This window comes from Pleurodeles waltl, chromosome 2_2 (assembly GCF_031143425.1).
Source record: "Pleurodeles waltl isolate 20211129_DDA chromosome 2_2, aPleWal1.hap1.20221129, whole genome shotgun sequence".
NCBI classification, from domain to species: domain Eukaryota; kingdom Metazoa; phylum Chordata; class Amphibia; order Caudata; family Salamandridae; genus Pleurodeles; species Pleurodeles waltl.
This window is the reverse complement of record NC_090439.1, coordinates 613,435,970-613,459,121: the sequence shown is the minus strand read 5'-3', so window position 1 is coordinate 613,459,121 and position 23,152 is coordinate 613,435,970.

Sequence of the window (23,152 nt, the reverse complement as noted above, 5' to 3'; positions counted from 1 at the left end):
ATCGGGTTCCTAGTTGGGGGGGGGCGAGACCCTACCCAAGTAGCATCCACAATCCTTGTCAAGGTGAAGCACATGCAAAACCCAAATTAACCTGCGCTCAACCCTCTGTTAACTTGGCGAAGAGCAGTCAGGCTTAAATTAGAAGCAATGTGTAAAGTATTTATGCAGCACTTCAGACAGTGATACAGTAAACACGCAACACAAGGAAAATCTCACACTAACTTAGAACAATAGAATACATTTTACTAAACAGAACAAGATCAAAACTACAAAATTCCAATCAGTAGAACCAGACATATGTAAGTTTAAAGAGCTCACTGAAATTGCACCAAAATGCACGAAGTGCCGAATGTAGAAAGCTGGTCGTGCTGGACAGAGACAAAGTCACAATTTCAGGCTGACCGTAATGAAGCACAGGTTACTACAGGGACCAAGTTAGACCAGCTGAACAAAAGTACTTTAATTCCTGGTTTGAGGAGCGTTGCAAGGACCTGCGCTGAGGCTGCATCACACAGCTGAGGTAATGCGCCAGTTCCAAAGAGCTGTGAAGCTACAATATGAGGTCCTGCGTCATTGTCGAGGATCCCGTGAATGAGGGCTTGCGATGTGAAGTCTGGTGTTGAGGATGCTTCGCACAGTCGAGCTGATGCGTTGGTTCTGAAGGGCTGTAGGGCTATGATGCAAGAACCTGCATCGTCATGGAGGCTGTCATCAATGAGAAATTTGTGATGCGAAGGCCTGTGTCTGAAAAGCTTTGCACAAGTAGTGCTTCCAATGCAGGCTGAGAAGTCGATGCAAAGTCCTTTTGTTGGGAGACCCCTCTCAGCAGAGGCAATGCACTGGTTCTGCTCTGGAGTATGTTCCTCAGAAGAAGATGTGTTTGTTCTCCTGGGTCCACAGATGGGTTGGTAAAGAACCCTTAGGCCCACCTCTAAGGGTGAGGAAGAGGGGTGGCACCACCTGGCAGGCTAGGACTCACAGATGTCAGAATCCAGATGCTGTGTTCAAGATTGTTGGCACCTTCAGTTCCCGAGGCTGTAGTCAGGAGGGCAGCCAACTAGCCCCTAGAGTCATACTGTGTTCCTCGGTTCAACAGGTGTATGTCTAGTCCATCTTACCCAGGCAAGAAGGCAGCAGGTCAGCACAGCAGGGGGGTGATTACATCAGAACAGCAGTACATTAGAATGGCTGAACTTTCAGCAGCACAGCAGTCTTTCTTCCTGGCAGGGAATCCACAGGTCAGAAAGTGTACTAAAGAGTTGGTGTCTGGGGTGTGCAGCCCTTTGTGTGGAGGCAGAACACAGCCTATTCAAGTGTAAGTAGGGCTGTGCCCAGTTTCGCCCTGCTGTCCTGCCAGTGTTGGCCCATCCAGGCACACCTAATCTCTCTATTGTGTGTGGCTGTCTAGGACAAATACATACATACCAATTGCCAACTGCACCAGTCATGTGAACTAGAGACAGGCAGCAAGCACTAAATGGATAATGCAGGAAAATGCCAATTTTGTAACAGTGGAATTTTCACAATTATAATTTAAAATCTCACTTCATTAGAGAGGATTTGACATTACAATTTCAAGGACACCAAACATGAATTGGTTACCTGCTCCCATTTGGAAATTATCACTTGTTAGATGTAATAAAGTAACTCCATTGTTATCCTATAACAGAGGCAAAAATACATTTAAGAGTTTTTCATTTCCAGGACATGTAAAATGAAAAAGTGTGTCCCACTTTTTAAATACACTGCACCATGCTGTCTAGGCTGTTCCGTATCTACCTTAGGGGTAACTTACATAAATAAAAAAGGAAGATCCAGCAAAAAAGGAGGTATAGCAAAAATTTTATTTTGCCAGGGTGACATGGCAGTTTAAAACTGCAGACACATGCTGCAATGCCAGACCTGTGACATGTTTAAAGGGCTACTTAAGTGGGTGGCATAATCAATACTGCAGACTGACAATCAGCATTTAGTTTATAGGGCCTGGTCACTGGTACTGCCACTTTACTAGGGATTTACAAGTAAATGAATTAAGCAAGTTGGGTATAGGCAAATTCTCCCATGTTTTAAGGAGAGAGTACAAGGACATTATTACTGGATAGCAGTGGTAAAATGCCCACAGTCCTAAAGCCACCAAAAACAAAGTCAGCAAACAGAAGGGTTGAAGGCAAAATGTTAGGAGGAAAAACACACCAAGGATGCCAGGTCTAACACTTACCAAAATAAAAACACATCAAAAACACAAACACAGCAAAACATTCAAAACCGAACTATATAAAATACCCTTAATAGAACTCAATACTATGCAGCAATCCAGCACTAATACACAACAGCACGGAAACCATATCACCACAACAAAGTGCAACATAAAAAATATGCAAAAATATTCTTAACACACCACCACCTCCACACTTCTTCTTTCATATTTTGGTGATAAAAGGTGTTTGCACTGAAGAGGGGGACTGATTTAGAGTTTGTTGGTAAAGTGACAAGAGTCCTAAGGCCAACAAAAAGAATCAGCAAAAACAAAAGGGAAGTAGGCAAAATATTTGGGGGAAGGCCACCAATGTTCCCTGTTCCTTCCCCCATCGTGCAGGCCCATTTGTCAAGCGCGCACGTTTTTGCAATGTCACGTCGCTTCCTGCATTATGCGGGAGAGAGGACGTCAGCACTGCGTTTACAAAATAGAAACATCGCGAAAACAGGGTCACTCTTCGCGGCCGAGCAGGAAGGACATCTTCAAAGACTTCTGTTGAGCAGGACAAAAAACGTAAGTGAAGCCACCCGAGGACAGATCACCGCATTCAAGCAGGTACATGTATTTAGAGGGCCTCGGGGACATGATGAAGCAGAAAATGAAGGTTTTCATTTATTAGCGCATAAACGTAGTACTGCAATAATCAAGTGTGATTTTAAGCGAACTAATAAAGATTGTACGGGGACAAAATATGCCCTCAGAGTAGTTTGCCAACATTTATAAGCGTGCTTTATATAACGTGATGTATTAGAATTGCACGAATTTGCCATAATCGTAAACGTGTGCTATGATTTGCTTGTTTGAAATGCTTTAGCTTAGCATTACTTTAGTGGAGGCTTCGGCCTAGTTGCCTGGTCTCACGATTTAGATGCTCGTATTTTTCCAATGTGCTAATAAACGTGTATTTTTGCTTGAAGCTGTACTTTTCCACTGAGATCGTTCACATGCTTATCTTAAGGTTTCGTGCCAGCTTGGCATTTTTCTCTTTGCTCCAAGGTCAATCTGCAGGTGCGGACAATGGAAGCTCTGAAAGTGAGTTAATTGGTATAAAATGTTGCAACTTGCGTACCCGTCTCCAAGGATAATGTATGCTTAAGTAAAAGCTTGAGAACTGTTGTTTTTGATTGGACAATTTGAAGCTAACCTATGAACCCTCCAATGGAAGACCCTACTGGATTTGAACTGTTGTCTATTTAAACCAGGTGCACGAGAGGAAAGGAGCCATTACCAGCCATTGCAGCCATTACCAGCCATTGCAGCCATTACCAGCCTTTACCAGCTATTGCCCGACATTGCGCCATTCCGTAGCTATTATGGCCCACCTTGCTGCGACGCCATTTTGAAAGAGACTCTGATGCTTTCTCTAATCGAGAGAAAGAGACTTTAAATGATTCTTGCCCTAGAGACTTTAACTTTGATCCCTTTGCATGAAGTAGTAGTTTTATTTTGCCGCCGTGAGGCAATTGCCCCGTCCACCCCTGCCCCTTTGCCCCGTCCCATGCTGATCGAGAAACGGTACCTGTGAGACGAAGACTTCCTTGAATGCTGATTGTAATTGGTAAATATGAAAGGAAATTGTACAATTGCATTGTGTTTCTTTTAGGTGACCAACTGCTGATTTTTTATAAGATCCCTAGTTAGGAGTTTTTTCCAAATTAATGTTGATAAATTGTTTTTGCATGAAGTCCCACATGCCGATGCTAATTTGAGGTTAGATGAGGATTCCTTTTGTTGCACGATGCAATTTGAGACCTTGTTATGCTGACTAATGTATACAATTAGCTCATTACAGATTATACTATTAGTGATTTGCATTGCTATCATCGAATGTCTTGTTATTCAAATGCTGCATAGATTGCACCTGTTTCGCCGTTATGGACAGCTATTAATGTTCATTTATGTTTATCATTTGGTGTTGAGACACATCTATATTGTGCTAGCTTTGTTAATATAGGGAAATAAATTCACTAACTTTGAATAAACTGGTGTGGTTATTCCTGACTGAAAGGTCAGGGTTCGCCGAAATGTATTCTGGACTAATTGTTAAGTGTTATGTTGAGCAGGGCATTGCTTATGTTTGTTATTGATTATTGATTTGATTAAATTGACCGATATAGAGTAAGGAGAGTCCCACTTAGCCAAAAGATTCATCGGCCTAAAGAGCGTCCAAATACAGGTAAATTATTAGTACGGAACGCTCTATCAGTAGATGGTAGCAGAGGACGGTTACGCCTTTTGGGACCCCGTACTCTTAAAGTACATGGTGTTGAATTAACGGTTTCGACTTTTGACACTCCACTCGAGAAGTTGAATTAGATTTTTCTTGGGTAAAACTGATTGAGAAAATGATGATGGGCTAGGTCCACCGCGACTTTCCCGGGATCTCGGAGCTTGCGAATGGAGAGAATGGAGGTGTGAGATCAGCGTTGGCGGAACTAGTGATGGTATGAGTGAAGTTAGGGTTTTGCGCTTGCATAGCTTATTGCCGCAGATTGTGTGAAAAGGTTGCGAGGAATTTTTTTCTTTTTAGAGGATAGCGGAGGTGCGACTCTGAGTGTAGAAGTAGGGAAGTCGTCGAACTTCATAGAAATAGCGGAGGTGCGACTCCGAGTGTGAGAGTAGGGAAGTCGTCGAACTTCATGTGTATGTGGCGCTTCGTGCATAAAAAGGTCCACGTGGTTGTTGTTGTTGAGACGGGCCCTGCGAGGTCAAGAGACTCCGGAGTATGTTGTTTTATGTTGTGGTCTGGGCGGTTTAGTAGGTTGATCGGGCGTGGTCAACGAGTCGGTACGTGTGTTAAGGGAATGAAAGAAACTTCGACTTCGGGCTCTGACAAAATTCTAAGTGCACTAGAATAGACCATTGACAAGTTGAGAGCAATCTGCGGGTCAGATTTGCTTGTGAAAGTGGTGACCGAGAAAGATGGAATAACTGCAGAGGCTAGCGAAAAATCCCTAAGGTCCTGAAGCGATTGTGTTACCCTTCCTGTAGTAAACCGACAGATCTGTTTTATTTTGGTAGCTCGCGATACATGCCAGAAGCTGTTACGAGAGGAGCTGAGTGAAGGAGGACAAACCGCGAGGCTTTGTCAGCCGCAGTGTGTGTGAGTGTGACGTCACTAGGAGCCGCGCTGGGATAGGTTGGTTGCAGAGAAGGGTCGCGCACGGATTGGACGCAGTCCGTGGGGCTCGATTGGAAGGGGAAAGGCAAGCGAAGAGTATTCCAGGAATTAAAGTCACCTATTGATTACAAACTTTGTGAAATAAAAGACGAGAAAATGAAATTGTTTAAAGCATTAAGGAGTGCGATGAAGGGGGAGTCTTACATTAAAGCGAGCGTAGGAGAGGAAACGCCACCCGAAGGCACACCAGCTTACATTGTAATGGAGGAAAAGGGGGTAGCTCCGTGCCTTTGGCTAAAGCAATGGCACAAGCTGACAGAGAAACATGGGAGCGTAGCGTTCCCGATCCATGGGACATTCAATATAAGGATCCTAGAGAATTTGAGATTCGCGATGTACGACATGAAGGTACCTCCAAGGCCAGCACAGTTTGAAGCTCTAGCGATTTGGGAACTAATGGCTAGACAGCAACAGCAAAATAAGTTCGAGTCCAGGATGAGAAAGGTAGAAAAGACACTAGCGGACGCTAGGTGGGATAATGCACAGAAGGTGTGGAGGTCAGATGTATTGCAGGGGATAAAATTGTTTCCCGCAATCACTAAGAAAGAAGAGACGACAGGTAAGAAGGCTACCTGTAAGACAAACAGGAGGTGTTCCAAGGATAGAGAGGACGAGGAAAAGTTGAGAAGAGAAGAGGAGTTAGAGGATGAGGAGTTAATCATGCAGTTGCTGAACGACCGTCCACCACCTTATGCAGAGAGTGGACAAGGTCCAAGTACCAGTTCTGCCCCTCCGGCATCGGTACAGAACGGTGAAACTCAGAGTTCAGGAGCATCATCGGGATCTAAGGACCCGAGTTTACTGTTCACCCCGCAGATACCGCAGGTTAGGAGAATATATCCAGATGTGCCCATGTTGAAACCAGCAGAAAATTATCAGCCGCAGGTCCCAAGGTACTACAGCAGTGACAACAGTACGGGAATGGTTCTAGATCCAACCGTAATGGGAGGACAGAATGGTCACAACCCAACACTGGCACAAGTTGAATCAACTCAGTTTCTGATGCCTCAAAAGCAGACGCAGGGGGGAAACGCACATGCTCAGATGACGGGGAGTCAGATGGGCATGCCGGCAATGATGACCCATAGTGTGGGAATGAACATGTCTCAGAACATGGGGAATGGACAGAACGCAGATGTGATATCCCTACCCATTACTGTAGGTCCACCGGTACCTTTGTATATTCAGCCTAATTCAGGTATGAGCAGTCAAGGATCAATGGTGCAGAGTGGGATGGAAAGGAGGTGCATTCAAAACACTCCAGAGACAACTCCGATAGCGGCCCTGCCAACTGGATCTGGGTCCTTGATGGAGTTTAGTCCCATATGTGCTCAGTCAACAGTGGTGAGATCAAGTCCCCCACTGATGATACCGCTGTCATCGAATACTGTAAAGTTGCCGCAACCATCAATGGCAGTCGATTTGAATGCTACACTTATGGGGTTGAATGCGCAACAGCTGACACAGTGGTTCAACAGTCTGAATTCCACACAAGGTTCAGCCAGTGGGAAGGGAGAAGACTATCTGAATAGGGTCAGGTTGAACATGGAAGCACAAGAATTGGTGGAAGGGACTATGGGTGTGAATAGGTTGGAGTCCTACTCGGAAGAAGAGCTGAGATATCTATGTCCCAGGATTACGAAAGAAGTGAACAAGGTACATAGAAGCTTGCAGGAAATAGCTGACAAAAACGGGGTTGACATAGACAAGACAAAACACTTGAGCAGGAGCTACAGATTGGATTTTGGGACTACAGACTTTGAACATATGAGGTCAGCAGGCATGAAGGCGCACCTTAGAGAATTGCTGCAGAGTGCACAAGTGTGGAGGTGCTTAGACAAGTGGGAAAGCAGGTGGGTAAAGAGAAAGGAAAAGAGGAGGGACAGTGCTACAGAACTCAACGAGAAAAGACCACAGAGTAGTGAGGCAGTAACCATGTTACCAATGAGGGAGACAGCAGGGGGAAAATTAATACATGTACCATGGCACAGAAGCGACATTCAGTCTTTTACGGAAGATTTTCCCAAACTGAGAGAGAAACCGATTGAATGGTATCAACAGACTGATAGGTTTGTGAAGCTTGCAAAATGTATTTGGGAAGACCTGAACACTCTCTTAGCCCAAGAGGCTAAAGAGTCGATTCATAGTTACTATGAGAGATTGTTGAAGGCGTTCAAGAACTACAGTGGCACGGAGACAATAGAGGCGAAGGACATGCTTCATTTTGTGTTTAGATTTGTGGAAGGGCTGAGACCAGAGGTAAGTCAGATGATAAAGTCGCATTTGATTTGTTGGCAGTCGAAACCGATTGATGAGGTGTTGAATTATGCGAAATACTGTAGCGACGAAATTGAAGTGAAACAGAAAAGGTTGAAAGAGAAGGTGATGATGATGCAACTTAAAGCAGCTCAGACAGGTCTGCAAGGTTTGCAAGGGATGCAAGGGTTCCAACAGCAGGTACCACAACCGCAGTCGCAGTTGCAGGGAAATATGATGTTTCAGCCACAGGCGAGAGGCAGAGGCAGAGGAGGTTTTGGAAATAATGGTCCGGATTTGAACACTGTGGTGACTCCGAATGGTGTGCAGACATTGAAAAAGGTGATGCCGTGTCACGTGTGCGGAATTGTCGGACATTGGAAACGCGAGTGCCCGATGGTGGTGCAGGAAGGTGCAGGTGTAGGTGTTGGTCAGCAAAACAATGATGTCAATGCATTTCAGACAATGAGGGGACCGTAAATGAGAGGTCCAAACCCAAATTTTCAGACCATAAATCAGTTGCAGGGACTATAACCTATGCAGCCGCAGCAGATGCAGATGCCCTGTATGCAGATGACGCAAATGCAGCCAATGCAACAGCAGTTTCCCATGGTACCTAATCAGCAAATGCAAATACCTTTGGCACCAATGAGTCAGCAGCAAGTGATGGTTCCTCCACAGGTCTCGGGTCAGGTAATGAGTACAAATGGCACAGTACAACAGTTCCCATTACACAGTGAGGGTGGAATAAACAATGTATGGGAGAGTGAAAGTTCAGGAGAGGAAGGAGATTGTGTGCTTGCAGCATCCTTGGAAGTTGATCAGAAGGGTCCGTACGTGGAGGGAAGAGTAATGGGTCATCGTGTTTCATTCTTGGTTGACACAGGAGCCACACGTTCAACTGTTAAGAGCATTGAAGTACCAAATTTGCCACTCTCAGGGAGAACAGTTCAAGTGGTGGGAGTAGCAAACAGGCACCTGACGAACCCAATAACAGATCCGGTACCAGTCAGCATTGGTAACTATCAAGGGTTACATAAATTTGTGGTATGTGACTCAAGCCCGATAGCACTGTTAGGGAGAGACCTATTGTGCAAATTGGGATGTTCGATTATGTGCTCGAACGAGGGAATAAAAATTCAGACGAGCAGTGAGGGGGAAGAAGAGGACAGTGTAGAAGGGGACGAGATGGAAACTGTCGATGAAGAGTATCCTCTGATTTGCCTTTTCCCGATGATAACTGAAGAAGATATTCCAGCTGAATTACGGGAAACAGTCGGAAAGGAAGTGTGGGATATGACAGGGAAAGAGGTGGGATTGATGAAAGGAGTGGAACTAGTGAAAGTGACTGTAAAGCCCAATGCAACCTTTCCCCAGACCCCACAATACCACATGGCACAAGACACCCTCATGAAAGTTGCCCAACTCATTGACGAATTTGTAAAACAGGGAGTACTGAAAGAAGTGTTAAGCAGTCCATGTAATTCACCAATCATGGGACTAATAAAGCCAAGTGGAAAGGTCCGAATTGTGCAGGACTTGAGGAAAATAAATGACATCATAGTCAAGTGTTGCCCTGTCGTACCAAATCCAGCTGTGATAATGTTTCAAGTCCCTTGCGATGCCGAGTGGTTCTCAGTCATCGACTTGTCACAAGCATTCTTTTCTGTGCCTCTTCATGAGGACAGCCAATTCCTCTTTTGTTTCAAATTCTTAGACAGAGTTTACAGTTGGTGTCGAATTCCTCAAGGGTTCTCTGAGTCACCGTCCATCTTCAATCAGATTCTAAAGAAAGATTTGGAAGCATTAGAATTGCCATTCAAGTCAACCCTAGTACAGTACATCGATGACTTACTGATTGCATCAAAGACAGAAAGTGGCTGCACAGCCGATACCATTGCCCTACTGAACCATTTGGGAAGGAATGGACACAAGGTGTCTCCTTCAAAGTTGCAGTTCTGTCAGAAGAAAGTGAAATACTTGGGTCACCAAATAGAGAAAGGGTCACGGAGAATAATGAAGGAAAGAATTACAAGTGTACTTCAAATGAGTCCACCAAAGACAAGGAGGGAGGTGAGGAAGTTTTTGGGAATGGTGGGCTACTGTCGCCAGTGGATTCCCAACTTCTCAACTCTAGCAAAGCCTTTACTGAAGCTGACCCAGAAGGATGCCTTGGACCAAATTGAGCTGAAAGGAGATGAGATGGATGCTTTTATCGAATTGAAAGAATGCATGTGCAGGGCTCCAGCTTTAGGTATGCCTGACTACACAAAGCCTTTCACATTGTTTTGTCATGAACGTGATGCATGTTCTCTGTCTGTCTTGACTCAAGTCCATGGTGGCATAAACAGACCAGTAGCGTATTTTTCAGCTACTTTGGATCCGGTCGCAGCAGCACTTCCAGGGTGTTTGCGCGCCGTAGCAGCAGTTGGTATCAGCCTCACTCAGAGTGAAGGAATAGTGATGGGACACCCAGTAACAGTCATGGTCCCTCACTCAGTTGAGATACTTTTGACCCGCTCCCGAACGCAACACATGACCGGAGCAAGACTCACAAGGTATGAAACGAAAATTCTGGGCTCACCGAATGTGCAGCTGAAAAGGTGCACTACGTTGAATCCAGCAACCTTGCTTCCTGGTGAAAATGCTGAAATTGAGAACGCTGAAGACGTCGAGCATGACTGCCTTCAGGTGACTGAATTTTGCACAAAACCTCGACCTGACATTAAGGATACTAAGCTTGATGAAAATGACCAAATTGTTTTTGTTGATGGTTCATGTCTAAGAGATGGGATGGGAATTTTGAAAGCAGGATATGCTGTATGTACTGTAACAGGTGTCTTGGAAGCGTCCTGGCTTCAAGGAGTCTATTCTGCACAAGTAGCAGAACTTGTAGCCCTTACAAGAGCATGTCAACTGTCTGCATTGATGAAAGTCACCATTTACACTGATAGTCAGTACGGGTTCGGAATTGTGCATGACTTTGGCCAACTATGGTCACAGAGAGGTTTCCTGACTTCTTCAGGATCCCCAGTGAAAAACGGGGAGAGAATAAGGGAATTGTTACACGCCATTCAAATGCCAGCCGAAGTTGCAGTGGTAAAGTGTAGTGCTCATACAAAAGGACAGGACTATGTTTCTCTGGGAAATGCATATGCGGATCAAGTCGCAAGATTTTGTGCCTTGAACTGTATATTACTCAGAGATGAATGGAATTTGATAAGTGAACCAGAACTAGAACCAGCCGAAGCATTCGCCTTGAAGGTCGTAGATACAATGGATGAATTAAAAGCATTACAGAATGGCGTCAGGGAGGATGAAAGAGATTCCTGGATTAAGTCACAATGCACAAAGAGACCAGATGAGTTATGGGTTTCAAATGAGGGAAAATGTGTTTTGCCAAATAGTCTCTTATCGCAGCTTGCGCGGTTCTATCATGGGCAGGCTCACCTAGGGAGAGATGCCATGATGAGATTGTTCAAAACTGATTGGTTTAACCCCAGATTTCGTCAAGCTGCAGAAGCAGTTTGCCATCGATGTGTCACTTGCCAGCAGATGAACCCAGGAAAGGGAACAGTTGTGAACGCCAGCCACATTGGCAGAGCCAGTGGCCCATTTAGTAGGATGCAGATGGACTTCATTGAGATGCCTGTGCATGGAGGTCTAAAGTATGTGTTGGTGATTGTGTGCATTTTTAGTCACTGGATTGAGGCATACCCCACACGTAGAAATGACAGCCTTACAGTTGCAAAGCTATTGGTGAGAGAGTTGATACCACGCTTCGGATTCCCGATCTCTTTAGAATCAGATAGGGGAAGTCACTTCAATAACGAGGTGATAAAGTTACTTTGCGAAGCGCTGAACATTGAGCAAAAACTGCATTGTAGCTATCGCCCTGAAGCATCAGGACTGGTGGAGCAGATGAATGGTACACTGAAATCAAGAATGGCGAAAATATGTGCATCGACAAATTTGAAATGGCCTGACGCATTGCCCTTGGTGTTAATGTCAATGAGAATCACCCCTGACAGAAAGACTGGATTGTCCCCGCACGAAATTCTCATGGGCAGGGCCATGAGACTTCCTGCAGTTCCCGCAAACGCGCTTTTGAATATTACAGATGATATGGTGTTAGACTACTGCAAAGGTCTGGCTGACGTGGTTCGCTCTTTCTCTCACCAGGTGGAAGCAACCACCTTGCCACCGATCCAAGGTCCAGGACACACACTGAAAGCAGGTGACTGGGTCGTGGTAAAGAAGCACGTGAGGAAGTCGTGTCTGGAACCCCGTTGGAAAGGCCCTTTCCAAGTGATCCTGACGACAACTACCGCTGTGAAGTGTGCGGGAGTTCCCAACTGGATTCACGCCAGTCACACAAAGAAAGTGTTGTGTCCCACAGATGAGGAAGTTGAAGCGCTGAAACTGCCAGTGCCTGATAAAACAGTGCTGAGCGCTGAGACAGAGCAAAACCGAACTGAATGCGAACAGGCAGAAACAGGAGAGAGAGAAATATTCTCTGAGGACGAAGCAACAGAATCACTTGGGGAAGACCAAGGAGAAACCTCAGACAGCGACGAAGCAGCTGAGGGTGACAAAGAACCTGAAGCAGCTGAGGGTAGCAAAGAGCCTGAAGCAGCTGAAGGTGACAAAGAACCTGAAGCAGCTGAAAGTGATACAGAGCCTGACGAAAGTAACGGTGGCGAAGGGCTCGAAAAAGGTGAAAAAGCAGGAGAGCCTGATCAGAGGAGGGCTTTCCCAGAAGCAGACGATACAGAAAAAGAAAAAGAGAACGTGATTGATTCCCCAGAAGGAGGGGACAAGGCAGAACAGAACGAAACAGTTCAAGCTTCCACAGAAAAGGTCGCAGGTCCATCAAATGGACACGGTGCAAAGAGGAGACTAAGTATATCACCAGTAAAACAAAGGAGTAGAGAAAGTTTGAACGACGGAGAAAGGCCAAAAGTGAAAGAGAAAAGAAAGGAAGTGTCTGTCGTGGTACCATCCTCAAGTGAAGGAAAAGACTTGGCCAAAGAGGAAAGTACCAGTGAGGCAGAATCGAAAAGAGAAGCAAAATTGAAAAGGAAAAGGATACCAAACAGGAGATACTCCGGTCCAGAATGGGCATATGCAGTCAATGACGATTGGACTGACGAATTTGTATCTCTTAGCCTCGAGAACGAAGAAGAAGAGATACCAATAGAAAAGAAAAGTTTTATGGACACTGTTGATTGAAAGGGTGATAAATGACATTGCTTGCTACAATCTAACGTGATACAAACAACCAGCTGAGACATTGTTAAACCGGATGAGACACTTGCTGAACTGATAAAAGACTGAGTTATTGCCGAATTGAGACAAATGCTGCTAACCGATAAGTGAATGGCCTCTTGAAGAAAACTGTGTGAACATTGCGCTCGTTCAGCTTCGTAACTGAATTACTAAATAGTTTCTTTATAGGTGCTTCTAGCTCTCTGATTCTATACAGATCATGACGCAAAACAGCAGAAAGAAATATTGTAAATATGTGTGTATAGGCTTGATAATTGCATGCGTACTAATAATAATGGCAATAGTGCTTGCAATGCATGGAAAGGGTGAGAATGAGAAAATTGATGCTTCTACTTTTGCTCCTGTTACTGTCACTGAACTAACCGCATTGAAAAGACTAGAATTAGATGAGAGACACTTGCATGATAAGAAGGAGCTTTCATATAATGTTTTCTATCGCTTGCTAACAGAATATGTTGAGACTATGGATGCGAAAGATTGTTATGTATGTACACAGATACCAACATCAGTAAAGGAAGGGGTGACTTATCACCATATGCCTCTTACATACGGGATTACATGTAGTATAGTAATGTCTAGATTTTATGGTCAAACTAACATACAGTATTTTTACTCGAATTATGATGTTACCTTTGCATATGTTCCTATAATAGCGCAGCTAAGCCAGATTGCTAAAGATTGGGATGCTAAGATAATGAGGGAATTTTTCGAGCCAATGCTACCTTTTGAAACGGCTCACGCTCATAGGGAAAACCTTACCTGCTCGCTCTCTGCAGTAGAAATAAGCTTTTTAGATCGCACAGATGATAGAAGGGCACAAATGAATGCGAAATTAGAAAAAGAACTACATAAGAGGACTTCAGTAGATAATTATGATTTTGCCGCAATAAAGACACAAGGGAGAATTGCTTTAGATGCTTGGCATGTAGGGAAATTTTGTATATATCGAGGTGAATCTTATTATGACAACATTTTTGTAGGAGCGAGTGAGTGTAAACATACGTTTATCTTTAAGGCCAAATGGACATTCATGATGAACGGACTTGACCCTGTCATTCCAGGTGTATATTACATTTCTGGGTATAATGCCTATTATTGTCTTCCGAAAGGATGGTGGGGGAGATGTTATTTGGGTATAGTTTTCCCAAAGGTTTATCAGCTGGATGACCTATCGATGATTCAAAAGACATCTGGATCCCATCGTATCCAGAAAAGAGAGACCGCAGCTGCTGTGGTAGGAGATATATTTGGAGCCATGATTCCTTCATTGGGAGTTGTGCTGAATTCCATCAAAATAAGAAAGTTGTCTACTATAGTGGATAACATGTTGACAAAGTTTTCAGGTGCTATAATCCTGATAGATGCTGAGCTTGCAGCGGAAAGAGCTATGACTCTTCAAAATAGGCTTGCCTTAGACATTCTTTTAGCAAAGGATGGCGGCGTTTGCAAAATGCTTGGTGCGCGCCACTGTTGCACGTATATTCCCGACAACAGTGTGAAAATTAAAACTATGCTTGCTAATTTAACAAAAGAGAGTGCAGATTTGAAGGAATTGAAAGAACCGGGAGTGTGGGAGAAGGTTGGAAAAGGACTTGCTTCAGTGGGAAATTGGATTGGGGGAATTTGGAATGGAATATTACTAAAAATAATACAGGGAATATTAATTGTACTGATTTGCATATTTGGAATTTGGGGAATAAAAAGGGGAATAATAATGATTATGGAAAGAATTAAAAGAAGGAAGGAAGAGAAAATGATGAAAAGAATGGCAGAAGAATATAAGGAAAGAACTAGGGGAACTAAAAGGAAAAGAGAACTGACAGAATTTTAATGGAATAAAATTTGTGGGAATAGTTTTGTGTGATGACAAGTAGTCATCAGAGGAGGGATTGATGAAGCAGAAAATGAAGGTTTTCATTTATTAGCGCATAAACGTAGTACTGCAATAATCAAGTGTGATTTTAAGCGAACTAATAAAGATTGTACGGGGACAAAATATGCCCTCAGAGTAGTTTGCCAACATTTATAAGCGTGCTTTATATAACGTGATGTATTAGAATTGCACGAATTTGCCATAATCGTAAACGTGTGCTATGATTTGCTTGTTTGAAATGCTTTAGCTTAGCATTACTTTAGTGGAGGCTTCGGCCTAGTTGCCTGGTCTCACGATTTAGATGCTCGTATTTTTCCAATGTGCTAATAAACGTGTATTTTTGCTTGAAGCTGTACTTTTCCACTGAGATCGTTCACATGCTTATCTTAAGGTTTCGTGCCAGCTTGGCATTTTTCTCTTTGCTCCAAGGTCAATCTGCAGGTGCGGACAATGGAAGCTCTGAAAGTGAGTTAATTGGTATAAAATGTTGCAACTTGCGTACCCGTCTCCAAGGATAATGTATGCTTAAGTAAAAGCTTGAGAACTGTTGTTTTTGATTGGACAATTTGAAGCTAACCTATGAACCCTCCAATGGAAGACCCTACTGGATTTGAACTGTTGTCTATTTAAACCAGGTGCACGAGAGGAAAGGAGCCATTACCAGCCATTGCAGCCATTACCAGCCATTGCAGCCATTACCAGCCTTTACCAGCTATTGCCCGACATTGCGCCATTCCGTAGCTATTATGGCCCACCTTGCTGCGACGCCATTTTGAAAGAGACTCTGATGCTTTCTCTAATCGAGAGAAAGAGACTTTAAATGATTCTTGCCCTAGAGACTTTAACTTTGATCCCTTTGCATGAAGTAGTAGTTTTATTTTGCCGCCGTGAGGCAATTGCCCCGTCCACCCCTGCCCCTTTGCCCCGTCCCATGCTGATCGAGAAACGGTACCTGTGAGACGAAGACTTCCTTGAATGCTGATTGTAATTGGTAAATATGAAAGGAAATTGTACAATTGCATTGTGTTTCTTTTAGGTGACCAACTGCTGATTTTTGATAAGATCCCTAGTTAGGAGTTTTTTCAAAATTAATGTTGCTAAATTGTTTTTGCATGAAGTCCCACATGCCAATGCTAATTTGAGGTTAGATGAGGATTCCTTTTGTTGCACGATGCAATTTGAGACCTTGTTATGCTGACTAATGTATACAATTAGCTCATTACAGATTATACTATTAGTGATTTGCATTGCTATCATCGAATGTCTTGTTATTCAAATGCTGCATAGATTGCACCTGTTTTGCCGTTATGGACAGCTATTAATGTTCATTTATGTTTATCATTTGGTGTTGAGACACATCTATATTGTGCTAGCTTTGTTAATATAGGGAAATAAATTCACTAACTTTGAATAAACTGGTGTGGTTATTCCTGACTGAAAGGTCAGGGTTCGCCGAAATGTATTCTGGACTAATTGTTAAGTGTTATGTTGAGCAGGGCATTGCTTATGTTCGTTATTGATTATTGATTTGATTAAAATGACCGATATAGAGTAAGGAGAGTCCCACTTAGCCAAAAGATTCATCGGCCTAAAGAGCGTCCAAATACAGGTAAATTATTAGTACGGAACGCTCTATCAGACACAGAAGGCATCCGCTCAATCTGTGAAAGGAAAAGGTGCTGAGAACACGTGAGGCACAGCAGCGTTTCATTGTAGTGTTCCAGGATGATTTAGGTGTATGAGCCTTCATTGTAGGGCCCTGTCATGTCCAACTCTAACTCTCTGGAGGCGAGTGACATCATCTTCAAGTCCTTCGGCAGTTTCTCGAATTTTACACCATAACTGACCCCATTGCATCTCTCATACGCAAGCCAAGTATTCAGCTTCCACAGAGAATGTGGAGATATACATTTAAAGCAAATGTATGTAATTTGATTCAGGAGAGGAGGAAGGGCCTCTGGGATTCCATTTTTCATTTTAAGGCTTGCACAGTCTGGCCTCTCTCTTTTTTTTTTTATTTCCTGTTTGCCATCTTGTGCTGGTTTCCAGTATAATGAGGCCGTTTCTCAACTTTTCACACTCCGGCCTCTGGTATCTTTCTTCATAGCAAAGGTAAGGTAGACTGAAGGAGGTGTTGTTTTTATGCTGGGTTGGTCAGAGTGTGATCCTGTGCAGGTTATTGGTACTGGAGACAGAGTCGGCTCTTGCTCAGATAGCGCCTCAACAGGAACTAATATGGCATCCGTGCCTGCTGCTTGTGAATAAAATAAAGCAGTAAGGCCCTGGCTGATTACTTCAGAGCAGTGACTGGCCTCTGAGCACAAACATCTGCACAAACTCCCTCAAATCACTCCTCTCTCACAGCTTATCTCTATAAAGCTGGTGCCAAGGTATTTGTTGGTAGGGAGGTTGGTGGTCTGTGGTGGCACTGAGGCAGGGGTGAGCGCGAGATGGAAGTACAAGGAAAGTGGCTGATAGAGTGTTAAAAACGGCATATGCCGCAAGTTTGACATTTATAAATTGCACATGCACAGATAGCACACAATCTGTTAAGATAGTACACACTCTGCACATATGGCTAGAAGAATTGCTGACAAATGTATGTGGAAGAATCGGTTGGGGCTCCAATGTCTAGCCAAATTTGTGTATTTTGATTTAAGCTAAATTGCAAAAAAGTTGGAAATGGGAAAAATGTTGAAAGACATTTTCTGCTCGAGCAAGTGTAATTCCAGTATCGGATGTGAAAATTGTACAAAGTCACACCTTGTGTGAAATTTTCACACCTTACCGGTAGCCAGCTAGGTCTTGTATAGCTAATACATGTATTTACCAAAAATTCTGCAAATATTTAGAGGACACAGGATAATAAGTTTTTTCCTGCTGCTGTCAGCTTGAATATTAAGGTACAGTAAACCCCACCAGGTCAATGACTGCCGGATGCTTGCAGTGCCATGTCTTGACTCCAAACAAACCCCCTGTCGAACCCTATTTAACACTCTACTGTAGAAATCACACGTGGTATTTTCACATCATCAAGGCACATAGTCATAAACAGCAAGGCCACACAGAAAAGGACATATGCACATGCACAATGAAATCCAGAACCATATATGCAGAAACTCTGCCACAAATGCAGTAAATAGCAGACCTGCTCATTCGCAAAACCTGAAACACAAACCTCAAGTCAACGAAATTATCAAATACATCTCTACAACTTTGGAGTAATTTACACAACACGGAGAGACCACAGAGGGATAATACACATTATGAAGCGCGAACAAACATAGTGATACCACCGTTTCTCTGAAAAAACATACACATTTTACTTAGTAATAGAAGACGTGACTCAAACTCCTCAATGTCAATGTCAATCATGCCTGCCACTACTGTAAAGAATTGGTCTACTGACAAAGCCCAAAGTTAGTTGTGATGTGCTCGTTTATGTTTATATTTATGTTCAAAGGTCATGTGTCAGAAGGAAAAACACACCTGAGTCTACCTATTCACACAATTATAAAAACATATAATACAGTTTTTTGAGAACGTTAAACTGTACACCAAGCTAGAATCACCATGGCTCAGTTACCACACAGGGACCTCAATGAAACACCCACAACCCAAATCAAACCAATAAGTCTTTGCTACTATGCTCTTATCACCTGGAATAGGAGGTGGAAGGGTAAAGACCAATGTTCCCTGTAAGGTGCACGCAGGCCCCTTTGTCAAGCGCGCACGTTTTTGCTACATCACGTTGCTGCCTGCATCATGTGGGAGAGAGGACGTCAGCGCTGCATTTAAAAAATAAAAACAGCACGAAAACAGGGTCACTCTTTGCGGCCGAGCAGGATGAAAAACAACAGTTAAAAAAGACCAGAAGCCGCTGTGAACTGGGAGCTGTACATCAGAAGAGGTTCTCATCTTGTGCAGAAATTGCTTTCTAACAGTGCTTAAATTGTTGATAAAAAGGTGCCGGTGCGCAAAGCCCTCCTCTTAAACACGTGGCTGCTTCAATTAAATGTGTGAACACGGAATCCTGACGTGGCATAATCCTCAAGCCATCTCGGGCCTCTTCAATACATAGAAAGCCCCTCCCTGCCCCTTCAGCTCACTCTAGCAGCTTTCTACTTTCTCCCTTTGTGATGCTTTATTGTTTTTTCCCTTCCTCCGTCTGTCCCATATGTGTCTTTTGCTCGCCTCAAATGCTTGAGGCAGAAGAATAAGCCCCGGCCCTCAAAATTAAGTGCCGGTGCTCAGCACCGGAAACAACAAGCACAAATTAACCACTGCTTTCTAACTGTGAAGGCATATGACACTCAGATAGGTACACTCACATATTTGTTTCTGGCCATCTGATTGGTATGTATCCATATTTATTTTGTGTTTTGAGAATAAATGGAGTCATAAAATAGTATATTGCCATATATATTTAAGTGACAAACATGCTCTCATACTTTGATGCCTGTCAGATTTTAGCAAACTAAGCTTTAAGATATAGCAAAAACTACACCCACAGGCCAAGGGCAATGAAAGGGCAAAATAAATACTCTATAGAAATGTCGTTGTATCATCATGTCTCTAACTCCACCCAGTAGCCACGCCCCCTTGCTCAATTTAATTAGTACCACTGCTTCATAATTGTTCTGTGGAGGATGCACTGCAGAAGTAGAGTAATGTGAACTTAACCTTTTTTACACTGGTTCCATGGGGGACAATTTGTTCAGAATGAAACCAGATTTGTGTTTTTAACCTTCTACCGCCCACTGTTAGACCTGACAGCCTTAGGGTGGTCACCCCTAACCTTTTGCCTGCCTCCCTCCACTTTTTGGGACACTGTTTTTGCTGGTTTTTAGACTCTGCACACTTTACCACTGCTAACCAGTGCTAAAGTGCATATGCTCTTTCCCTTTAAACATGGTAACATTGGATCACACCCCATTGGACTATTTAATTTACTTATAAGTCCCTAGTACTGTGCACTATATGTGCCCAGGGCCTGTAGATTAAATGCTACTAGTGGGCCTGCAGCACTGGTTTCCTCACCCACTTAAGTAGCCCCTTAACCTTGTCTCAGGCCTGCCATTGCAAGGCCTGTGTGTGCAGTTTCACTGCCACTTCGACTTGGCATTTAAAAGTACTTGCCAAGCCTAACTCCCCTTTTTCTACATATAAGACACCCCTAAGATATGCCCTAGGTAACCCATAGGGCAATGTGCTGTGTAGGCAAAAGGCAGGACATGCACCTATGTAGTGTACATGTCCTGGTAGTGTAAATCTCCCAAATTAGTTTTTACATTGCTGTGAGGCCTGCTCCCTTCATAGGTTCACATTGGGGCTGCCCTCGTATATTGCTTGAGTGGTAGCTGCTGATCTGAACGGAGTAGGAAGGTCATATTTAGTATGGCCAGAATGGTGATATAAAATCCTTCTGACTGGTGAAGTTGGATTTAATATTACTATTTTAGAAAAGTTACTTTTAGAAAATGAGCATTTCTCTGCACTTAAATCTTTCTGTGCCTTACAATCCACGTCTGGCTAGGTTTAGTTGACAGCTCCTTGTGCATTCACTCAGACACACCCCAAACACAGGATACTCAGCCTCACTTGCATACATCTGTATTTTGAATGGGTCTTCCTGGGCTGGGAGGGTGGAGGGCCTGCTCTCACACAAAGAACTGCCAAACCCCCTACTGGGACCCTGGCAGACAGGATTGAACTGAAGGGGGACCTGGTGCACTTCTAAGCCACTCTTTGAAGTCTCCCCCACTTCAAAGACACATTTGGGTATATAAACAGGGCCTCTGCCCCTTCCAACTCAGACACTTCCTGGAGAAGAAACTTGTACCCAGAACCTGCATCCTGCCAAGAAGAACTAACTGGCTGCCCAAAGGACTCACCTGACTGCTTTCTGTGAAGGACAGCTGCCTTGCTGTTGCTCTGCTGCCTTGCTGCTCCCTGGCTGTGGTGAAGAAGTGCTCTCCAAGGGCTTCGATAGAGCTTTCCTCCTGTTCCCTGAAGTCTCAGGAACAAAAATACTTCTCTCTTGCAACTGGACTCCTTGTGCGGGAAAAATTCAATGCACAGCTTGCTAAAACCGACGCACAGCCTGCCCCGCGCTGGAAAATTCACCGCAAGCCGGAACGACGCAGCCCGACTTCGCAAGGAGAAGATCGACGAGGCACCTGCGTTGCGACCGGAACTTTGCCGCACGGCCCACCGGATCGCCCACAGCCGACCTGGGACGACGCGTCCCGACATCCAGAGGGGAAATCGACGCAGCGCCTGCCGTGCGGGAGAAATTTCCAGGCAACGCCCACTGGAACGACGCAGCGCTTCTGACTCCGCTCCACAAGCCCAGGATTCCACGCACAGACCCTGGGGCGTCTGAAAACCTCACAACCCGAAGAGGATCCACGACCGAGCGCCGGAAATCACCGCACAGCCGTCCCTGCGTAGAAACGAAATGATGCATCACTGTGTGCGGCCCGAGAAATCGACGCACACCCCCTTTGTTTCCACGCTTCACCTGCTCTGCGGCCAATTGTGGAGATTTTTCACGTGATCCAGGTACTTTGTGCTAAAAAGAGACTTTGGGGGTCATTCTGACCTCGGCGGTAAAAGGCCCTTACCGCCGGTCAGAAGTCCGCCATACTACCGCCGCGGTAGACCGCCACGGTCATTCTGACCACCAACTGTGAAACCGCCAAAAATCCGACATCCAAGGAAGGCCGCCACATCAGCGGGCCGCGGAAAACTGGAGATGACCAAACCTCCACCGTCACGCCAACACAAACACGCCCATGCCATTCTGACCCACGAATCCACGCGGCGGTCTTTCAACCGCGGTATTCCATTGGCGGTACACACCGCCGCGCTCAAAATACACACACAGCTCCTAAACACTGCCACATTGGACAATTTGAAATACGCACACCTGACACACATACAAACAACGCTCCCACACATCCAATCAACTATAAAACACACACCCACATCACCCACAAACCCCCACTAGTTGGAAATCGGAGCGAAGGCGAGAGCGAGAGATAGCGATAGCGAGCACAGCATCAGAAAACCCCAACACACACAGGAACACAACTTCATCACCCACACCACATCTACGCATACATCACCACATATCACCACGCACATCACCACAAACACCACCCCATACCTCATCCACACCACCCCATGGCACCCCAAAGACACCCAAGGTTTTCGGACCAAGAACTCCGGGTCATGGTTGAGGAAATCATGAGGGTTGAGCCCCAGCTCTTCGGCACACAGGTGCAGCACACCACCATAGCAAGGAAGGCTGAACTATGGCAAAGGATCGTAGACAGGGTCAACGCTGTGGGACAGCATCCCAGAAATCGGGAAGATATAAGAAAGCGATGGAACGACCTACGGGGGAAGGTGCACTCGATGATCTGCAGGCACAACATCGCTGTGCAGAAGACTGGCGGCGGACCCCCACCCACCCCACCCCAATTCACAGCATGGGAGCAAGAGGTGGTAAACATCCTGCATCCTGATGGCCTCGCTGGAGTACAAGGAGGAATGGACTCTGGTAAGTAGAATCTCAACCACTTCACCCCCCCCCAAACACCAGCATGCCAACCCCCCCCTCACCCCCAATCGCACCCCCCAGCACATAACCTCCCTGCCAATGTCTCACCAGCACAACCCACCCCAAACAACACCAACCCCTGAATGCCAACACAAACCATAGACAGCCACCACCATTGCACATACCCATACACCCCCCCCCCAAACCCTCACAACACCTCCCACAAGGGAATGCCAGCACTGGGGGACAAGGGCACCCAAAATGCACGCCATGGCACACACAGAAACAATAACCATACTCCTTTACCCCTGCAGGGCCCGAACGACAACACACCGCCACGGAGGGTCCAGAGATGTCCATCCCACCCCCAGAACAGGCCCCCAGCGAGGACAGCAGCTCTGTCGACCTAGAACCTGACGACCAGCCCGGACCATCGGGGACCTCTGGACAGTCGGTTCCCCACACACAGGCCACAGCAGAACCAAACCCCCCTGGGAACACCAGCACAGCTCCCACCCAGCGGGCCCATGCCTCTGTCCCGCGGACGCGTCAATCAGCGGTGTGTCCGCCACTACAGGGCACCCAGGCTGACCCAACACCCCAACAACAACAGGGACCTGGGGGCAGTGGTAGTGGGCACACCGTCCAGGGGACAGAGGCCCGGGGAAACAGGGCAACTGGGAGGGCTGCTGTGCGACAGGGGGGGGAGGACAGGCCCAGGGAACCGAC